Raw genomic sequence first — 23,316 nt, 5'->3', positions numbered from 1 at the left:
CCTAATATGGTGGCATTTGCAATTGTTAAGTGACAAGGATTGTTTAAAAGTCTGAAAATGTCAACATACAGTCTCTCTGTGCAGAAATGACAGTTAAGTGGCTTCCAACTACGAGCAAGGCTGCCAGATTCTACAACCCTATGAAGCTATATCTTATTTGAATTAAGTAAATGCCTACAGCACTAACTTCTTTCAGCGCGTTATTCGCCAGTTTGGGAAATGCCGCTCTAAGCATGCATTTTCTCTTTTTCTTTCTTCCTTTCTTTCTTTTTCTCTCTGTCTTTCCCTTTCTTTCTCTGCCTCCTTCATTCCTTTATTTCTGCCCTCTTTCTCTTTTCTTTTTCCCCCCTTTTTCTTTCTTTTCTTTTTTTGTTTTTTATGGAGATACAATATATCTGCATAAAAATACAAAAACCATATTTGTATAGGTATACAGCTCAAAGAAAAAAAATCATAAAGTAATCACACCAAGAAATTGCTATTTAAGACGAGAGCTAGAATATTACCAGAATCCCACCTCTCCCTTTTTGGTCTCAAAAAAATCACATTTGACTGGTGTGACTACTGCATGCTAAGACCCCTTGCATGATCTCTACAGAGAAAAAATTACACAATTTGTAACAAAAACTTGTATCTTACATTAACTTATTTTATTCACTTGGAATGTTTTCCAATCATAATTTTCAATAATTCATTAATACTATAAAAATCTTGAGCAGGAAATACAAGGCCCATGTAAGCTTCATCATCTGTTTTAGTTGTATGTGTCACCCAAGGTTTATTGATTTGGGGTAGTACATCTACTACTGGTCCAAGTAAAACATTGTTTTGAAACGGATGTGTATCTGGGTGAGTGGCAGAATGCTCATTTTTTGCGTGTGTTTGTTTCTATTCCGAAGGTTATTTGAACTCGTCTCCAAATTTACAACAAAAATGTGTATCTGTATTACTCAATTACAAAACATCAACTTTTTAAAGTGCTCATCCTCTCATGATATTTCATTTAGCTAAAATTTTTCCTTTATGCCTTTCAAGTTACAAGGCTTATGGAATGGCAAGCCACACACTACAGTCAATTTTATAGAAAATTGCTTTATTCTCTCACTACAGTCGGTTTTAGATTATGTGTATTTATTGTGTAGCACTTGCCTAGTAATTTAGAATGATGCTCTTAAAATTGGAGCTTTCTAAATGAATAACACAATTTAGAGGCTGATAACAAGAAGCCAGGTATTTTTACAGGGCTGCGAGGGGCATATTTAAGTGGCAAAGTAACATTCTGCTTTGTAAGTAAAATTAAACTCAACAGCATTTAGAATATAATTCAGGCTCGACTTTTTTGTGTTCTGTTCTTTTAGCCTTTGGCTTTATGCCTAGGAGATGATAAAATGCAGAAATTTGGAATTACACTCAATAGCAATTTCAAACAGGTTGCTATTGTCTGAATATTCATGCAACATTCAGCTCAAGCTTTCATTTGAAGTGAGTTGTTTCAAGTCACCAATTTTCTATTATATACTTGTATTATTTTTCTAAAACTAGTAAAAATAGCTTGCCTCTTCTATCTGGCTAGTCTCAGACAGATTTAAAAGTTAAAGTAAAGATTCTGTTTTTTTTCTTTTTTCTTTCTGAAGCTTCCTGGTAATTGAAGGAACTCAGATGCTTGAATATTGCAGCTCTTAATGTTGTAACATGAAACTCAAAATAGTTTTACCCTGTCTTCTTCTTTCTCCCACTCCTCCCACCATTGGGTTTGTAAACTTGGGGCCTTCTAATAGTTCAGGCGACAGGACCAAAGCTGAGCTCTCTAGATGAAGGTGTTCTAATGATGGTTACAATTTTAGCAGCAGAATCCTTAAAGCACACTTACTCGAGTGTCATAAAATGAGAATGGTAAAGGCAATTTCACCATACTTCGTATAGGATACCTTCATTGTATAGCTCAGAGAATGCGGAACATTCTTAGCTAGCAAGGAATGTGTTTTTATAACTCTGTAATTCTATTTCCGTGGAGACAGGGGACTAAAGTCCATATTATCCTAGATAACCTAGGAGATTGTCTCCTTTCCCATTAGAGAAAGTCTATGACATTCTTTGGCGCATCTCATCAAATCCTGCAATTCTTCACCTGACCCCACAAGCGCACTAAATTGGGGCTCAGGTGTGTGGCCCCAAGACCTCATCAGTGCTTGTTTGGAATCTGAGCTTCCCCGACTAGAGCTGGTCCCTGCTTCTCTTCTCACGCACTGCTTGAAAGCTGTCTTTCCCCCAAATGCTTGTTTCCACTGTTGCTTTATTTTGCTTGTGAATGTCAGTGCTATTATTCACCTCTATTCCACCATCATTATCATCCTCCAAAAATTGAATTTTCTCATAAATAATCATCTGAAGCATAAAATTGCTTGCTCTCATATACTTAATATTCAGTGAACCAGCCTTATAACAGCACCATGCATAATTTGGAGACTCATAATAGAAGTAATGAACTTAAAATAAGTTATTTTGCCAGAATATAAAAAGAAATTAAAGCCACACCTGGACATCTGTGCACAATTTAAGTCACTTACTCAAGTGTGATACAGCAACAAGGGAGAAAGTAAATCTAGACAATGCTACAGGGAACCTCTTTAAAGATGGATAAAACTGTATTATATTCTCTATGGAAAAGGAGATAGACCATTAAGGGATAACCTCACTGAGGGGAATACACAATTTGTAAAGAACTGATACTCCCAAGCATTATGAGAGGTGACCAAACACAACATAAAACACAACAGAGAAAGAAGTGTTAGTTTTTTGTTATTTTATTTTACAAAACTGTCAGAAATATGTTTACCAAAGAGAATATAAGGATAAGAAACTATCATGGTTTAAAGAATAAAATGCATTTAGCTAAACTAACTGGGAACCTGAGTCTGAGCTCTGTCTATTCTGCCCGCAGGCAGAGAAAACAATAAAAAATGCACTTCTTCATACAAATTTTTATTCAGATTGCTCTGTTATTAATTAATGAAAAACAGTAGATCAAGAAAGTCTTGGCATACACAGTCAAAGAACAATCCACAATCTCTTGGTTCTTTCTGAACGCACTGCCTGTATACCCTCTTTTCCCCAAACTTGAATGACAACTTTTCTTCCCTGAATTACAATTTACAAGATAGATATGACATGTATTAAACTAAATTTGAGAAGAATCTACTTCAGGACACAATTTGTTGAGAAAAATCTGACTGCTTTTAACTATTCATTCCTCCTTCCATCTATCACTTCTGAGTCAACCTGGAGTTCAGAATGTCTTTCAATCTTACTTGCTTCAAACATCTCATCAGTTCAATTCCGTTTATTCTTTCCAATATTTTTCCTTGAATATTTTACCTTTAGTCTCTGCTGATCAACCTTGTCACTTTTTATTTCAAAACAGAAGCTATTAAGAATTTGTTGTGCCAGTTAAATAAGTCACAGGCATCTGTTGATAATTTGCCATTTATTTATTCACTCACCCATTCATCTGGCACCTGCTCTGTAGCAAGCCCTGCTGCAGAATAGAAGCAGATGTAGATGCCAAGATCTCAGCCCTCTGTGTGAGACCAAGTGGCTTGTCCGCTAGTGTGAGAACCACCTTTGGGAATGGGGTGAGAAACACCAAGGAAGAAAGCTCCCTAGATAACATACATCTTCTAGGGGAAATAATGAAATGCTATGAAAATCCATAGGCATAGCTATAGGACTGACTTCATAAGTTGTGGGTCCTGGTGCAAAATGAAAATGCAAAAGTTTGACAAGAATCTTAAGACAGTGACAGCAGAACATTAATCCAAGCATAGGCACCTTCTAAGACAGGGACCTTGTGTGACTGCAGAAGTAATACACCACGAAGTCAGCCAGGCACAGCATCAGATTATGTATGAAGCTACAGGAACAAAAGGACTTTAGCAAAGGGGAGGATCAGCTATAACAAAGTCGTTTTAATGTGTTTGCTCATCTATAAAAATAGCATACTAAAGCCTCCTCAGAGGTTTCATCAGCTTTTCACACAAAAGATCATTTTCTATTATTCTACCTCAAGAGCCTTATGTTTTGAAAGATTTTGTTCGTTATGTTGAAGTAATCATTAATTCATATTTCTATTTAAATTTCCACTAAAATCTTTTATCATGAGGTAGCCAGTGTTACCAAACTAGATAATTTAACTCTAGCTAACAGAAAAAAAAAGAAAAAGGATTTACATTTTAACTAGTTGTGAAGTGTTATCTGTTGTGTTCTGTTTTCAAATAGTTGAAAATAATCTAAAGATACCAGTTACCATCTGATGGAAACCAACTTGGAAACTTTGATTAAATACTCTCCAAATTCTCTCCAAGATATACTCTTCAGTGATCCTCACCAGCAAGAGAGAAAAATTCTCAAGTTTTCTGCCTTTTGTCCTTGGAGAGATACAAGTACACACTATCACTTTTCCAAATACAAAAGGAAACTCAAGCTCAATGAAAATCTTGAACATATTTCTTATACATGTAGGTTTGAAAATTAACCAGTATTAATGTTCTCTGCCTTTATATATCTCAAAGCACTACCCTTTTGAAATGTGTAGATTCCAAATTGATATAAATGTATTTTACCATCTGACCACTACTAAACTTTCAAGCTTTAAAATGCACAAGTGTTTGGCACAACTATCCAGAGTTCGCACAGTTTTCCTTTTCCACCACTAATCTAATATGAAATGACAGGCTTGGAGTTTGCATAAGCCTTCATATGGTGGAGTAATGTCTTGGAATAAAAAGAGTCTCCAGGGAAAAAGAAAAGGAGCTATAAATCACAAAAAACAAAGCTGGGTTTGATGATGTGCTGGTATTTGAGGCTCAAAAGAACAATAACAAATGCTTTTGGTGTAATTTTAATGTTAATATTAATATTAAACAAATTTGCCAGTAATTTATATTTTAGAGCACAATAGAAATTATTTGGTTAATATATTTGTTTTTCCAATATTTAAAAAAGCTTTAAAATTGAGATATAAAATAAAATGTCCTTGTCTAGAAGAAAATCTAATCTCATTCATTGCAAAGTCTTATTAGAATATCCTGTATAGCACTGTGGGAATTTTAGATCACTACTGTCACTAGTATTGGGTAAGACACATAAAATAGTGTATACAAATCACTTGCTTAGACATTTTCTACATTAACTAGTTTGATTGACATCTATACAATTTCTCTTAGATGCTGAATAGCTGTTTAGTTTTTTTTCTCTTGTACTTTTCATGTGCTTGCTTGCTAATCTGGGAACTCTAACAACTGACTAAAAAGTAACATTTTTGACTGTGGATTTTCTGTGCAACATTTAGTTTGGTTCACTGAAATAATAGTTGACTGGAGTGACTTGATCAAATGACCAAATGCTTGCCACAGTTATACATAAAATGAACAAATGAATTGTCACTGTATATAGACAACCAATTGATGGAGACTAAATTTCTTATATTTAGGTACTCAACAAATATTGAGTGCCTGCCAGAAGCCAAGTTCTCTTTTAGGAACTGATATTTCCATCAACTGACTTAGACTTTCTGGGGAGCATTTTGCTATTATGAAACAAGTACATTGACTTCCCTCTTGCATTTTAAGAAAAATCTAATCAAATAAGTTTTATATCACACATATTTCTGAATCACAAATTGAAAGGTAATCACAATTCACTTTGTATTTTGCTCCACAAATCTTACACTTTTTTTTAATGCGTCCATCCTATTATAAAAATAACATCTACTATCACTTTTCACTTATGTAAACTTGTTGAAGCAAGTTCTTGGTATGTGGGGTTATGTTTTATATGCTGATTTTATTTATTGTTTGGTGAGTACCTACTATATGCCGAGACAGTTTTAGTGTGCAAGAAGGATAAGTGGTGAGGCAGGATTGGGTATAAGTCTGATGTTACGGGAAAGAGCTTACCTTTATGCCACAGATTATAGATAGCCATTAAAGGGCCAAAACTGGAAAGGCATGGAATTAGATATGCACTTCAAGAGGATCATTCTGACAAAGCAGGGCATGTTTTAGAGGAGCATGAGACCAAATGGGAGACCATGGCAATAATCCTGATAAGAAATAAGAAGGGTCTGATAAAAGACAATGGTAATTGAGATGGAAAGAAACACATATATTAAAGAGATAGGAAGGAGACAAGGTCTACAGAACTTGGTGGCTCACATTATGCAAAATGAGAAGAGGAGGCCAGGATAAATCCCAGCGGTAATACTTAACTGAGTGGTCAATGGGAGGAGAGACGTACAGTCTGCTTAGACCAAGGCAGTTCCAGGTTAAACTCGGAGACCCAGCATAATTATTGATGAAGTCCTTTCTCTCAAAATTGTCTGGGCTTAGATGATAAATTAAGTGGCCATCCTAATTAAGAATGGTCATGCTTTTCAATTTATCTGGAAGATAAGGAGATAGGCAAATTGGGGAATGAAGAAAGAGCAGTTAAGATAAGGCTCTCTAGAGAGATAAATATCCAGTAAGTAAATAGATTTGTGGCTACAGAGATCAGGAGAGAATAGGGTTGAACTGAGATGTAAATTTCAGCATGATGAGATGAAAATGAAATTGCAAAGACAGCATGTGAAGAATGAGAAGGGGAAGAAGCTCAAGACAGAAGCTTCAGAAACACTGACGTTGAGGAAGAGGAGGAAGCTACATGAAGATGGGGAAGTAGCTGCCAGACAGCAACTAAGTGGAAGATCAAAGACACCAAACCTTAGAGACAGGAAAAGGCAATTTCAGGTAGGAGAAAACAGCCTTCAGTGTCAAATGCAAGTAAATCAAGAACAAATAGATACCACTGGTTTGAGCAGTTTGAAATAATTGATGACCTTGACAAGGGCAAATTCAGTGTAATAATGAAATCAGAGTAAGTGGAGAGAGGTAAGTGATAATGTATGAAAAGCTGTGCAGGATCTTAAGGAAAGCGTAGGGTTTGAAGTCAGACAGAATGTTCTGCGTCCCCACAAGCTCTAACTAGGTGTGTGACTTTGAGCAGGTTGCTCAACTTTAGCCCTTGCTCACTCTTCTCTCATTCATTCAGTAGCTATTCATCAAACATTTATAGGGCACATAATACGTGGCAGAGGACTTCCCAGGTGGCACAACTGGTGAAGAACCTGCCTGCCAGTGCAGGAGACACAGAAGACCAGGGTTCGATCCCTGAGTTGGGAAGATGCCCTGGAGGGGGGATGCATGACAACCCACTTCAGTATCCTTGCTTGGAGAATCCCATGGACAGAGGAGCGACAGTCCATAGGGTCACAAAGATCTGGACATGACTGAAGTGACTTCGCATGCATGCATAATATGAAACAGGCATTGTGTTACAGCTAATCACAAGCAACTTATGTCCCCAGCATGAAGGGACACTTTTTATAATATAATACAAAGAGTATGATTACAGATATATGAGCAGCACGTTTTGCTTTCTGATCATAAGCTCTATTGACGAAACAGCTAATATTTGTTAAGTTCTTCCTATATGCCAAGAACTGTGTTAAAGTCTCTCTATGAATTATTTCATCTTATATATCTAGAGTGTCCTATAAAAACAATATGAGAGGGTTACTATTTTTAATTCCAATTTGCAGATAAGGAAACTAACCTCAGAGAGGTTTGGGACTTGTCTCAGGACATCTTGTGGGGCTTGTTTTCTAAACATTTTATGTTTTAATAGAAAGAAATCACTTCTGGACAAAATATCCTCAGGAATAGTAAGAATCAGTCAATAATAGACCTCTTTCTACATGATCTCTCCTTGTTCTCTCATTTTAAACTTTCTTCCAATTGCCCCAATTATTAAGCAAGAAAAAAGTGGCCAGTTGCTTTAAAAGAGTGCCTAAACTTCTGTCCAGTTGCAGTCCCTATTCTTTCAAAACTTTGATGTTCATTGTTTCTCATCTACTTATAAGTGAATTATGTTAAGAGCCTTGAAGACAAAACAGCAGAAAACAAACAAACAAACAAAAATGGTCTTTGATTTTCAAAAGGATGTCCTTAAGGTCACCAATGTTGCTTAGCTAAAATATCAGAAGTACATTTTATATGTCTATTCATTTGTTTGAATTGTTTGGAAATGTCATCCTGCCTACTTTTCGTATACTTTATGTAGGCACGGCCTAACCAACCAACAGTTGGTTTAGGAAACCTAACCTTTTGAACCTAAACTTTCTGAAACCTAACCTTTTTATTTCCCTGAATGCACTGTTTCCTGTGACTTTTACATAAATTGTTTTAGCATGTCTTTTGAATATTGGGTAGTAATTTGTTTTCAGGGAAAGCCCTAGTTTTGCAGGGCATATATATACATTATTACATGGCCCTTTTTTGGTATCCACATGTGGAATCCAAGTTCCAAGCAAAAATTCTGCTGGATGTCAACACAATGACTGGGCATATCCCCAAGGAAGATAATACAAAATTGGTAAGTTCACTTTAGATTCTATCCCCAAATCTTGTTTTACTTCAATTTATATTCCAGAGTACTCAATTCTTAATTATTTTCTTGATTTTGTGTAACACAATACAACATATAGCCTGGACTCTGAATGATTCTTCATTAACCCACACAAAATCCATGCAGCCTGAACAGAGGGCTAACACTGATTGGAAGAAACTTTTACTGCAAATTGGATTTTGTCCTCCCAAACACCTGGTAAAGGTAATGTCTCCATTTCACTACTCCTTAATTTGGAATTACAAAGGCAATTAGCTTTCTAATGAGTTAGAGCAAGTGAGGTGAAAGAGTAGGGATGAAACTGAACAGCAGATGATGAGGAAAAAAAAAGAATAAGCCACTCATTCTTGATTAAAAAAATCTTTCAAAATTGATGTCTTTTTTATTTTTTCTAAACTAAATTATGTAAAACATGTTGCTTAGTACTTATGGAGAAAATCTATTTAATACATTATTTGTAAAGATTAGCAGTCATGAGTACATGGGTTCCTATGTTATAGATTGAGTATAACAGTAGATTTTGCTTTTGGAAATTTGTGAATCATTGGTGAGGTACCTAAAAAACTGAGAAGGAAAGGAAGAAATATTTCCTACTTTTGCAAAAAAAAAAAAGCAGTTTATTAAAACAGAGAATTATCTCTACAAAAGTCAAAGTGGTCAACTATTGAAAAACTAAGACATAAAAATGACAGCTGCAAGGTTAATTATTGCTGTGAGAAAATAAAACTGCATAAATTCAAAATGTGCAAAAAGTAGTGGGAAAAGATCTGCTGTACTTGTGCTGTTTGGAAAAAAGATCTTTGGGTAACTGTGCCCTTAATGCTGCACTAATTTATAGCTGGTGCACTGTAAATGTTTGCTGAATCTCAATAGCCCAACTTAAAGATGACTCGTGTTTTTTAAAATGGGTGTGATCGAAGCCAGGTTACACAGCCCATACATTGTAGCATCCTAAAAATAACCTCAGGCCAGGATTTGGATCTAACTCTTTATCTCCTGGATAACTGGAGGCAAGTCATTTTACCTCTTCTGGATTCTTCATTTGTAAAATGGGGACGTAATATCCAAGTTGCAGATTTAATAAGAAAATGAATTGAGATTTCAAGTGGTGGAATGCTTTTCAGAAAATGCAAGACACTGTTGTTGATATTCTTCACCAGACGAAGAATATGTTTCCCTAATCATTAAGATTAGGAAGTTGGAGGTGAATCATTGTTCTTCATGGTACCTATAAACAAGAAAATGGTCTACATTTATCCAACAAACAATCCTATCTGATTATCCACTGATGAAATATCTGATAACTTTATGATTGTTCTGTCCATCTTGTTCATTTACACTTTGATAAGCATTCTAAAGGTGAATGGGAGCAATTTGGTTGCTTCTTCTTCCTCAGGGCCAAATGAGCATGTTTTTAAGCCTGGCATAACTGTGTTCTCTGCGGGTTTACCATCATTAGCATGAACTGTGAAACACCATTGGGACCATCTCAGTATATTCAGTTAACTGAGTTGATGAAGCTTTCCCTCACTTTCCAGAAGTGGATTGCTTATATTAGTGTATTTATTTACATTATGGATTCCATTGTGGGAGGTCTCATCTTTGAGCAAACTACAATAGCTACCTTAGTGCACAAGAGAATTTCCTATGTGTGAAACAAATAAGAGCTTGAAGTACAGTTACACAAAGTCACCAAGAGGCTAAGGCTGAATTAAAAAAAGTTAAATGCACAAATTATATTTCATTCTAGAAAAGATATGTAGATGAATCTATAATAGAGCCCTAAGATTACTGCTTTTCTACCAGTGACAATCATCACTATCTGCCTATCTAAAAGTAACCAGCTTGATAGCATATGAAATGAACCCCCCCAAATATTATAAATTGATTTACATCATAGTCTTTAATATTTTAAGAACATAAATATTCATTATATGAATATTTACCTGAAATTTTGCATACTTTTAGTTGGCAATGAAGCAATGCAAAAATTAAAGTAAAAAGCCTTTATAAACAGCACCAAGGACACTAAAAGATTTGGAAGTACTTAGATTTTTTTAATTGAAAACAAATAGTATGAATGGTTTTCAAGTTCCTCTGGAATTATGTCTTAGCTTTTAACACATTCTGGGTCAAAAGTACAGAATTTCAAACAAAGGATTTTTTTTTCCTAAATCACATAAGTTAACAAAAATTAATCATCTATACTAAATTGTCAGCTTTCTCATTTGTCAGTGTTCTAATTTGGTTAATTTTAGTGCACATTAATCACAGAAAAATATGGCATTAAACAAGTTCAGGCAGTTATTGGTTCATGTAATTATTTCTTTTGTGCCAACTCAAGAAATAGGACTGTTATTAGTAAACTTCATTTGAGATACCTAATCTCTGTTTCGAAGAGATTTTATTACCTGATATGTGTGTATCAGTAAATCAAAGCTCACATATTTGTCTCACAACCTCAGTTCACAGAATGTTAAGTCAAGCTAATAAGAAGCATTGATCATACCCACTGAATGAGATAGTCTGCATTGCAGACACTCTCCCCATAATCCATTCATTATATGGAACATCTGTTACAAATTATCCAACCTCCAGGACTGCTCTACTTATGTGCTTCTGCAAAAGCCCACTGTCTCTGTCTCTCCTAATGAATTCCATGGTGGCATAGGGATTGCACCAAGTTCACTGTCACCATATGACAGTAGTCTTTTTTTCAATCTGTGCTGAGCTCTAACGGTACATTCTGCAGTGATAAATATCTTCTTACAGTTGTAGAACAACAACAACAAAAACTCAGAGGATAAGCAAGTAACCGTCAAGAAACCACTGAGACAGTTCTTTATCTCAGCCATTGCCCAATAAGTTAAGCACTTAAGAAGTAATACTTTTTCTTTTCTAAGTCCCAAGGGTCCAATTGATTTGCTCAGTTAGTTAAAATATAAAACTAATGACCCCCAGATACATGTTTGTCAACTTTTGTTCACTTCCATGACTGTGAAACATGTCCCTAGTCTCAAATAAATATCTTGTAGAACAAGTTGTTGGTATCAAGGAACATCATGAAAGAAAATCTAAATATAGTCAACTCTCCGTATCTGTGGATTCTGCATCTGCAGACTCAAACAACAGTGTATCAAAAATATTTGGGGAAAAATATTTTAGAAAGTTCCAAAAAACAAAAATTAAATTTGTTGTATAGGTAATTATTTATATAGCATTTACATTGTTTTTACAAGTATTTGGATAGCATTTAGACTTATTACAATTAATACAGAGATGATTTAAAGTATACAGGAAGATTGTGTAAATTATATACAAATACTATCCCTTTCTATACAAGGGACTTAAGCATCCCCAAATTTTTGCATCTGAGGAGGGATCTAGGAATCAATCCCTGGTGGATGCTGGGGAACAACTGTAAATGAGAATAGTTGCAAATTTATGCTTCAGAGAAAAATATATTAAAGAAAGTCTAGTTTAGGCCACAGTATTGCCAAGGGTGCAGCTGTCTTAAAATTAATGACTTTATAAACATGTGGTCCTAAAGTGTCTTTGGAAATAATTCCAAATTTACCTTATTGTATATTTAGGAAAATATGTCACAGGATAGCTATAAATTATTCATAAATGAATAGTGAGATTGAAAATTTTTTAAGCCCATATAGGCATATGTTATTTTTTTATCTTAATTTGCATTACAGAGTTGTAATGAGTCATACACAATAAATCCAATATTGGATTTATAGAAAGCTCTGCAGAAGCATGATACCTAGCATATTTTAGCACCCCATATGTTATTTTCCCACAGGATTTCTTCAACTCATCTGTTCTTAGAATTTATGTAACACTAGCTTACTAAATTAATTTCAGGATAGTGTCTGGGTTGCTTGAGGTTTTAAATAAATAAGTTGATTATTTTTAATTATTCTTGCTAGTTTGCACAATAGACACTCAAATATCTATTTTCCATTTCAGAAAGATCACCTTCGATGGATGGAGAGTAACACTTATATATTGGAATATATAAAGAGTGCACAACTCCAACTTATATAAAACTACATTGTTTATGCCTGCCTAACTACTTGAAATTGTTGCTTAATTTACCTTTCACCTGAAGTTTGTAATAATTGACCAAGAAATGTTTGTATTTTTCTAAAAAGGAACACAAGGATTCTTTAAATAAACATTTTAAATGTAGTGATGTGTAAAGTCTCACATTAGTAATTAAATGCTTCAGCCCAAAACAGCACAAGCTATTTTAGCTCACAACTCACAAGGAGTCAAAATCCCAATGACAAATGCATGCCATTCACAAATTATATTAATTAGGATAAATGTCATAAAAATTCCAATTTTATAAGACTGACATGGGGAAGAGATGGTAAAATTTCTGTTTTTCCTTTCAATGGAAGTAGAAAAATCACCACAGAGTCCATGAGATTGCAAGAAATATATGTCCAAAGCATCCTTGGAGCATCCAATGGCCAGTGTCTCTGAAACTGCTACTACTACTACTGACAATGTCTACTAAGCAACAACAGTACAATAAATCAGCACTGGAAAACAGACTTACTGAATTATCACAATTTGTATTTGTTATAAAAATTTTATTGCAAAGAAAAATGCTCATAAATTTTTATCATTTACATAGGTTTTCCCCCAAATCTTTCTATATGTTCTAAAGTCTTACATTGCACCTTTTTATCTACAATTTTCAATGGATTCTTTCCTTTGACTCTTCTTGTATGAAAAGAAAATTCATTTCCAATGAATTTTCAATACACTCAGAATAAAATCCAAATTTATTACCATTGTCTTCAAATCCCTTTATTACCTGGCACTTACTGATATTTCCAACAATATTATCTTCCTCTAACCTCTTCTATCACTTTGACTAAACCACAGCAGAATTCTTTTTCTGTTCCACAGATATGCCAAGCACATAACACTTAGGAATATTTTTATTATTAATATCTGCCTGGAAAACTCTTGCCCATTTATGTGCTGGATAGTTCTTTCCTATCATTGATGCTTTTGAACTGTGGGGTTGGAGAAGACTCTTGAGAGTCCCTTGGACAGCAAGGAGATCAAACCTGTCAATCCCAAAGGAAATCAACCCTGAATATTCATTGAAATGACTGATGCTGAATTTGAAGCTCCAGTACTTTGGCCACCTGATGAGAAGAACTGACTCACTGGAAAAGACTCTGATGCTGGGAAAGACTGAAGGCAAAAGGAGAGGGGGTGGCAGAGGATGACAGTTAGATAGCATAATCAACTCAATGGAGATGAATTTGAGCAAACTCCAGGAGATAGTTAAGGACAGGGAAGCCTGGCATGCTGAAGCCCATGTAGTCGCAAAGAGTCGAATGGGACTCAGCCACTGAACAATGATATGATTTGATTATCAGCTCCACGTCTAATGTCTCCTGCCTTGTCTCCAACCAATTTTTATACCACTTTATTTTCTTCATTGCATTTATTACTATCTGAAATCATCTCATTCATTTGTTCACTGACTATCTTCTCCTCCCTACAAAGTAAAACATATAAGGGCAAGTACATTCTATATCTTATTTACTGCCTAATGCCCAAAGTCTAGTTTGTATATTTCCCAATATTGTTAAACAAATTATTAGATGAATGAATGAATGAATATGTAATCCTTTTCCCTAAAAAGAATAATCACATTTTTTAAAACTCACATAAATAAGGAAGAATGTTCAGTATACAGAACAGTAACTAAGTAAACAATAATCATAGTCATTTAATATTAAATATACTGTCATGTCATATAATATGTCAATAAGCAGAATAGCAAACCCAGTAAAATTGGAGGAAAAACTGGGAGTGGTGTGGTGGGAAAAGATTTTCAGAAGTTTAGTGTGGTTGCAATCACAAAATTATTATTTGAAGTTTGGTGCTCTGATCTCTTTAAGTCCCTCAGCAATTTTTTTCATGATTTTCCTTTCACTCCACCCTATTCCTTGCAGCATACATTCATACATACATTCATTCTTACAGCAAATATTAATCTAAATATTAAAAACTAATTTCAAATAGCCAAGAATAATTCATATGGTAGATTCTGGCAACCTGGAGTGCATATATACTTGAAGATTCTGTGGGTTTTGTTCCAGACCACCACAATAAGGTGAATATCACAATAAAAAGTCACACAAATGTTTTGGTTTTCAAGTAAATATAAAATTTATGCTTATACAGAAAAAGCTTTTAATGAAAATAACCATTCATTTATGATTAAAAAAAAAAACTCTTCAGAAAGTGGGCATGGAGAAAATCTACTTCAAAATAACAAAGGCCATATAAACTCACAGCTAAACTCATAGATAATGTCATAGTTAACAGCAGAAAACTGAAATCTTCCCTCTAAGATTAGGAACCAGGCAAGACTATCCCCTTTTACTGCTTTTGTTCAACTTAGTTTTGGAAGTTCTTGCCACAGAACTCAGAGAAGTCAGAGTAGAAAAATAAATACAAGGAATTGAAATTGGAAAAGATGTAAACTTGTCAGTTTGCAGATGACATGATACTATACATAGAAAATCCTAAAGACACTACCAGAAAACTACTAGAACTCTTCAACTAATTCAGTAATGTTGCAGGATACAAAATTAATACAGAGAAATCTGTTGCATTTCTATACACTAACATCTAAAGATCAGAAATAGAAATTAAGGAAGCAATTTCATTTACCATCACATCAAAAATAAGAAGATACCTAGTGATAAACTTACCTAAGGAGACCAAAGGAATGCATTCAGAAAACTTTAAGATGTTGAAGAAAGAAATTGAAAATGACAACCAGAAAGAATCCCAAGAATAATGTTCTTGGATTGAAAGAATCAATATTGTCAAAATAAATATACTACCCAAGGCAATCTATAGATTCAATGCACTCCTTACCAAATTACCATTGGCATTTTTCACAGAACCAGAACAAAAAGTTTTAAAATTTATATGGAAACACAAAAGACCATGAGAAGCCAAGACAATCTTGAGAAAGGAAAACAGAGCTGGAGGAATAAAACTCCTTGACTTCAGACTATATGGCAAAGCTACAGTTATCAGAACAATTTTGTACTAGTGCAAAAAAGACATAGATCAATGGAATAGAATAGAAAGCCCAGAAATGAACCCACTCACCCATGGTCAATTAATCTACCACAAAAGAGGCAAGCCTATACAATGGAGAAAATAAGTTATTCTGGAAAAACTGGACAACTGCATGTAAAAGAATGATTAGGACATTCTCTAAAACCATATACAAAAATAAACTCAAACTTAAAGATCTAAATATAATATGCTACAGATACTAGAAAACTCCTAGAGGAAAACACAGTCAGAACATTCTTTGACATAAACTGCAGCAATATCTTTTTGGATACATCTCCTAGAGTAATGGAAATGAAAACAAAAATGAACAAATAGGAACTAAAAACTTAAAAGTTTTTGCATGGCAAAGGAAATCATAAGCAAAATGAAAAGACAACCTACATAATGGAGAAAATATTTGCAAATGATCTGGCTGACGAGAGATTTGTTGTTATTGTGGTGGTGGTTTAGTTGCTAAGTCGTGTTCAATTCTGTCGCAATCCCATGGACTATAGCCTCAGTGTCCTCTAAACATGGGATTTCCCAAGCAAGAATACTGGAGCGGGTTGACATTTCCTTCCTCAGGGGATCTTTCCCATCCCAGGGATCGAATCTGCATCTCCTGCATTAACAGACGCATTCTTTTCCAACTGAGCCATCTCAGAAGCCTGACAAGAGATTAAACTCCGAAATATACAAACAGCTTATACAGCTCAATATCAAAAAAAAACAAACACCCAGCAGAAAAAATGGGCGGAAGACACAAAAAGATTTTTCTTCAAAAAAGACATACAGATAGCCAAAAGACACAAGCAAAGATGCTCAACATCACTATTTATTACAGAAATGCAAATCAGGAACACAATGAGGTATCACCTTACACTAGTCAGGATGACCAACATCAAAAAATCTATAAATAGTACGTGATAGAAAGAGTGTGATGAAAAAAGAAACCCTCCTGTACAGTTGATGGGAATGTAAGTTGGTACAGGCACTTTGGAGAACAGAATGAAGTTCCTTATAAAATTAAAAATAGATCTAAAAAAAAAAAAAACACTAAAAATAGATCTATTTATGATCCAACAATCCCACTCCTGGTCATATATCCAGAGAAAACTATAAATAAAAAAGATACATGAAACCCAATATTCATGGTAGCACTATTTACAAAAGCCAAGACATGGAAGCAACCTGTGTCCCTCAACAGATGAAAGAATAAAGAAGATGTGGCACATACATACAACGAAATATTACTCAGTTGTAAAAAAGAATGAAGTACTGCCATTTGTAGCAGCATGGATGCACCTAGAAGTTATTATACCTACTGTATAGCCCAGTATACGGGATCACTTTTCTGTAAATATGAAATTAACACAGCTTGTAGATCAACTGTATTTCAAGTTAAAGAAAAGTTGTGCTTACAAAATGCTTGGTCCTTTAAGTGTGCATTAAGCCTCAAAAACAATGTAAATACCTATTAAAAATATCACTAAAAAATGCAAACCATCATGTGAACTTTCTGCATTATAGTAGTAACATCAAAAATTACAGGTTACCATAACAAATATAATAATAGGGAGAGAGTTTGAAATAGCCCAAAAACTACAAAAATGTGACACATAAACATGAAGTGAGCAGATGCTGTTAGAAAAAAGATGCTGACAAACTTGCTAGATTCCGAATTGCCAGAAACCTTCATTTTTTTTTTTTTTAAAAAAGCAATATTTGTAAAGTGCAATAAAATGAAGTTTAACTGTATATGGGTAAGAAATTAAATAGAAGTGTTAAAGAAAAGGTTTATGTGTTCATTGAGGTTTTATACCAAGAGCAGATTTTTTGAATTATCAATTGATATATTAGCCCCCTTAGCGTGACTGAAAGTCTCTTGGTCGTGTCCAACTCTTTGCAAACCATGAACTGTAGCCCATCAGGCTCCTCTATCCATGGAATTCTCCAAGCAAGAATGCTGGAGTGCATTGCCATACCCTTCTCCAGGGGATCTTTGTGACTCAGAGATTGAACCCAGGTCTCCTGCACTGCAGGCAGATTCTTTACCATCTGAGCCAACAGGGAAGCCCCCTCTGAGGGCCGGGGCCTTATTATCTCTCCCTATTTACAACTGCAAGGCCACTGACTTGCATCCTAGGAGTTCTGCTATGTACATTTTGATCTGTAGCTTGAGACATGAAACCTCGGACAACAGTTTTAACATGTTGCAATTAAATGCACATGCCTCCCACATTTATTATCTTCCTCTGAGCTTCACATCACTCTACTTAACTTGTATGGTTAAGAGTTTTATCTAATTCATTTCTTACCTGAAATTCATGACTTCCTTGATGCCTATCACGCCAACTTTTAAACTCAATCACCTGTTTCTGGTAATGAGTGATAAAAAAAACCTAATGGAAGAAAGTTGTCTCAGGTCCTATAAAATCATGTTTTTCATTTCACATAAGCTTTCAATGTTTTTCAGTAATATTGCTATTCAGATGTTGCTTATTTCCTGTCACATGGCTCTCAATAATGATTTCTGACTTTTTAAACTCTCTTCAGTCTCCAAACTAGCATCTTCCTACCTTTGCACTTCAGTGTTATCTTCAGAATTATTTCAATTAAAATTTATTACATTTAGTTGAGAGGAAAACTTTTGAGATCCACCTCCAGATTTTGCCCTTTTTATATCATTTTTCTTCCAATTTATTTAGCATGAAATTCTGGAATAATATTTCATTCCCATTCTTGACTCTTCCTTTATAATATCTACTGTGTTGGTTCACCTCCAAGTTGAAAACATTTACTGACCTCCATCACCTTTATAAAAATGTTCAAACTCATTGTCCAGGTGTTCAAGGTCTTCCCTCGATCTCCTTTTCTCTACATAAAATTTTGCTACTCTGACCAAACTTAAATCATCTACTTACCTGCTCTTCAAAAAGCCTTGAATTTTTCAGTCATTTGGCATATTTGTTTATTACCCTCTTTTGCCACCCAAAACAAACAGAAGGCACCTGTTCCATCTTTAAGTATTAAGCCAAAGGAACAGTTTTCTTGCAATATTCACAGGAAAACCCATCCTTCCAGCATTAGTACCTGAAAAATTTTGTGTGTGCTAGAGATGCAAAAGTGAATTCCTAACTCACTTAGCTAGAAAATGATAAGGCCTCCATAAGATCTTACTTCCCCTAGTATCCAGTCAGCTTCTATAAGTCAAAGCTGGCAAGTTTTAGCTTTTCATTTTTGTCCTCATATGACAATTTCTCTAACTTTTCCTGGCCCTTTAAAAAAAATGAATGTAGCAATGAGGATGATGCAGATTATTAGTGGATTTCTAAAATAGAATTTTAGGTCAAGATTGCTCTAAAATTCTTTCTCTAATTTTCAATACTTTAATTTTAAAACAAATATATATAACACATAACATATAAATTCATTGGTTATAATTCTACATCTTTAATAAGCCCCAAATCTCTATCCAAAAGTGATTATTCCATTATCTTGTAGGTAAATGTTTAAGTCAATTTAGTAATTTCATTGTACAATTTGCTTTTCTGGCAATTTTCTGCTAGTTGGGCAGCTATTCCTACAGTTTTCCCAACTGACTTGTCATTTTTCAGTTACAAGTGACTTATTTGGAGTAATTAGATATTGTTGGAGATCCTCTTTTGGGGTTATTTATGCTAGTAAACTAGTTTTAGCACATAAAATAAGTTATTCCAGTTTCAGTCATCATAAACCCACAGTTTTGTTATGCTATGTATCTCAGGATGCTTCCAGTTGCAAGTAACAAGAAGCGTAACTCAAACTGGCTTCAATAATAAGGAGATTTATTGGTTCTTCTAACAGAAAGCCAAAGCAGATTATTTCATTGGTTGATCCAGTGTCTCAAGTTTCTTTCAAGGACCCAGGTTGGTTCCATCTCTCCACTCAGTCATCTTCAATGCTGGCCTTACCCTAAAAGCCCATTGCAATCATAGGCTGATTGCCAAGAATAATAGGGGCTAAATCTTTTCATGGGGCTTCCCAGCTGGCTCAGTGGTAAAGAATCCACCTGCCATGCAAGAGACACATGTTCGATCCTTCGGTTGAGAAGATCCCCTGGAGAAGTAAATGGCAATCCACTCCAGTATTCGTGCCTGGGAAATCCCATGGGACAGGCATAAGAGTCAGACACTACTTAGCAACTAAACAACAACAACAAATGCTTTCTTGTTTATATACAGCAAGAGAAAAACCTAGTGTATCTCTACAAATACCTGTTCCTTCATCTGATTTCTCCAGTTTAGACCACGGGCTTGCTCCAGAACCAGCATCTATCATAAGAAGATTATCATGATCTAATTGGCCTATTAAAATGCAGAGACATTACTTTGCCAACAAAGATCTGACTACTCAAAGCTATGGTTTTTCCAGTCATCATGTGTCAATGTGAGAGTTGGACTATAAACAAAGCTGAGTGCAGAATTGATGCTTTTGAACTGTGGTGTTGGAGAAGACCCTTAATAGTCCCATGGACAGCCAGGAGATCCAACCAGTCCATCCTAAAGGAAATCAGTCCTGAATATTCATTGGAAGGACTGATGCTGAAAGTGAAACTTCAGTACTTTGGCCATCAGATGTGAAGAATTGACTCACTGGAAAAGACCCTGAATACTGGGAAAGATTGAAGGCAGGAGAAGGGGATGGCAGAGGATGAGATGGCTGGATGGCATCACTGATTCAATGGACATGAGTTTGAGTAAACTCCGGGAGTTGGTGATGGACAGTAGCCCTGGCATGCTGCAGTCCATGGGGTCACAAAGAGTCAGACACAACTGAGCAACTGAACTGGACTGAATTGGCTTATATCTAACTTCCTGAATCAATCACCAGCAAAGGCAGGTGAGATTTCCAAGATTTGCATAGGCTAATCAGGGCTGCATATAAATGAAGGGTTAATTCCCTATACCATATTGTGACAGGTGGAGTGAATATTATTAGAGAGCCAGTCACAAGGCCCACTTCACCTCTAACATACATTTTCTATCTCTAAATCCATTTTTGATTATTCTTTATAATCTTCTGTATATTCTTCTTTATTAAAGTCATTTGTCCCTGCTAATAATAACAGTTAAACTTTTGAAATCTGTGTTTTCTGCCTGTGTTCAATTATGTGAATAAGTGTTGGGTATTAATGAACAGCAGAGTTAAAACTCATATATTTGTGTGTGTGTGTGTGTGTGTGTGTGTGTGTGTGTGTATATATGCAACTAAGAATCAGAATTGAGTTCCAAGTTCACTATTGGAATATTGTGTCCTCTTGCATGAGTTACTTGTACTTTCTGAGACTCAGTCTTCTCATTTGCAGAAAATCTTCTATAATACCAGATTTTCTGCAAAGACTTGTGAGGAAGTACATAATATTTAGTACATTACCTTCTACCTGATATGTGTTTGTTAAATTGTTATCATTTCAGCATTAGCTTTTCCTCTTTGTATCATAAACTTCCCTGAAGATAGAGATTGATTATTGAATCCATTAGTAATAGTACATTTTTTTTCTTTTTCAAAGCATTTTCACATCTATCCTTATTTATTTTGACAAATCAGTGTGTTGCATAGGTTCTCATTTTTATTGGTAAAAAATGAAGCATTGTGAGATCATATGACATTGTCAAAGTTATTGAGTTAAAGACCTAGCCAATACTAGCATAACTGTTTACAAAGCACTGTTATATATATTATTGTTATACATATTACCCTTCACAGCCCTTGCAATAAAGACATAATATTGATATTACCATTCCTTTTATAGAATGTACAGAAACTAAGAATTTATGAGGTTCAAAAACTTACCCAAGTTTCAGAAACTTGCATAAAGCTCTTATACAAAAGAGTCAGAAGTGGAATAAGATTCCTATGACTCTTTATCCAAGTCTCTTTTCCTTAGCTCAGTTTTTCCTAAAATATAGGATGCATAAAAATTCCTAGACAACTTGCATAAACTACAATGCTGAGGTTCTAGTCACAGGTAATGAAATTCAGTAGCCTTGAGTATAGCCCAGGAATCTAGGTTTTGTGTGTGTGTGTGTGTGTGTGTGTGTTTTACAAATACCAGAGATTTTGTTGCCCATCAAAGTTTGAAATATGCTAATAGCTTGTTTGCTGTTGTTATTTAGACACACCATGATCAGATGGGTATCTAATTAAGACAATTTAACAAAGAGGAGAACACAGCATGTGGGTATGTGTGTGCTCAATTGTGTCCAATTCTGTGTGATCCCATGGACTGTCGCCCACAAGGCTCTGCTCTCCATGGAATTTTCCAGGCAAGGATACTGGATGGGTTGCCATTTCCTACTCCAGGAGAATATAGCATAATAAGAATCATTTTTTAAAATTTATTTTAAGGGTATTTTTCAGAATAGACTATGATTTTGTGAAGGTATATTACTTTCTTAATATGTTGATTGAGTCTGAAAGAAAACAGTGTAAAAAAATAGTCAAAAAGCTGTGATAGACTTAATAAAAATTATCCATTCAATCGTTAATTATTAATGCAAATCTGTAGTGATAACACACTAGCTGTCAAGAACTTTACTGGGAAAAGGAATAAAATAGTGAGAAAATTACAAGCACGGTTTCAGCTCTACTGTACCTAAAATTCAAATAGGAAATCTGCACTTAATAGGAGAGTCACACAAATAAGTAGAAGCTTTGATGTGATTTCAGCTCTGAATGAGAGGTATATGGTACTATATGAATGGATATAATCCCATGAATATCCTAAGCAGGGCAGTAAGAGAAATTTCCTCCAAAGCAGTAATACTTGGGGAAAGATTGAAATTTGAAGCCTAAACAGATGTCAAATAGGCTAAGTGAAGAGAGACAAGAATTTCATGCTGAGGGCCCAGGTTACACACATAATGATGATGATAGATAGATAGATACAAAATAACAATAACAATAAATATAATCATAATGATGATATGTTAATATATCAGTAAAAGAAAGAAAATAACAATATGTATAATAATGATGATACATACATAGACAATAGCGTGGGAAAGACAAGAGATTTCCTCAAGAAAACTAGAAATGCCAAGGGAATATTTCATGCAGAGATGCGCACAATAAAGGACAGAAATGGTATGGACCTAACAGAACCAGAAGAAATTAAGAAGAGGTGGCAAGAATACACAAAAGAACTATACAAAAAAGGTCTTCATGACCCAGATAACCACAATGGTGTGATCACTCACCTAGAACCAGATATCCTGGAATATGAAGTCAAGTGAGCCTCAGGAAGCATCACTACGAACAAGGCTAGCAGAGATGATGGAATTCCAGCTGAGTTTTTTCAAATCCTAAAAGATGATACTATGAGGGTGATGCACTCAATATGCCAGCAAATTTGGAAAACTCAGCAGTGGCCACAGGACTGGAAAAGGTCAGTTTTCATTCCAATCCCAAAGAAAGGCAATGCCTAAAATGTTCAAATTACCACATAATTTCACTCATCTCAGACACTAGGAAAGTAATGTTCAAAATTCTCCAAGCCAGGCTTCAACAGTACATGCACTGAGAACTTCAAGCGGGATTTAAAAAAGACAGACGAGCCAGAGTTCAAATTGCCAACATCTGTTGGATCATGGAAAAAGTAAGAGACTTCCAGAAAAACATCTATTTCTGCTTCATTGACTATGCTAAAGCCTT

At 35.0% G+C, this 23,316-nt stretch overlaps 1 protein-coding gene and 2 long non-coding RNA genes across 3 annotated transcripts in view; 2 read left to right on the top strand and 1 right to left on the bottom strand.

Moving 5' to 3' along the window:
- Positions 1-23,316, top strand: part of CNTN5 (contactin 5) — a 1,534,958-nt gene that overhangs the window by 1,397,717 nt on the left and 113,925 nt on the right. The window lies entirely within an intron of this gene.
- Positions 467-23,316, bottom strand: LOC122690244. The gene is made up of 3 exons (XR_006340033.1): positions 23,190-23,316; positions 5,396-5,401; positions 467-478 (listed from the first exon to the last, which is right to left on the bottom strand). It is a non-coding gene; the product is annotated as an uncharacterized LOC122690244 (long non-coding RNA).
- Positions 7,299-12,670, top strand: LOC122690205. The gene is made up of 3 exons (XR_006340015.1): positions 7,299-8,469; positions 8,582-8,706; positions 12,481-12,670. It is a non-coding gene; the product is annotated as an uncharacterized LOC122690205 (long non-coding RNA).

Source organism: Cervus elaphus, chromosome 1, assembly GCF_910594005.1.
Source record: "Cervus elaphus chromosome 1, mCerEla1.1, whole genome shotgun sequence".
Taxonomy (NCBI): domain Eukaryota; kingdom Metazoa; phylum Chordata; class Mammalia; order Artiodactyla; family Cervidae; genus Cervus; species Cervus elaphus.
The sequence above is the reverse complement of the archived record's forward strand: the minus strand, read 5'-3'. Positions and strand labels throughout refer to the sequence as shown.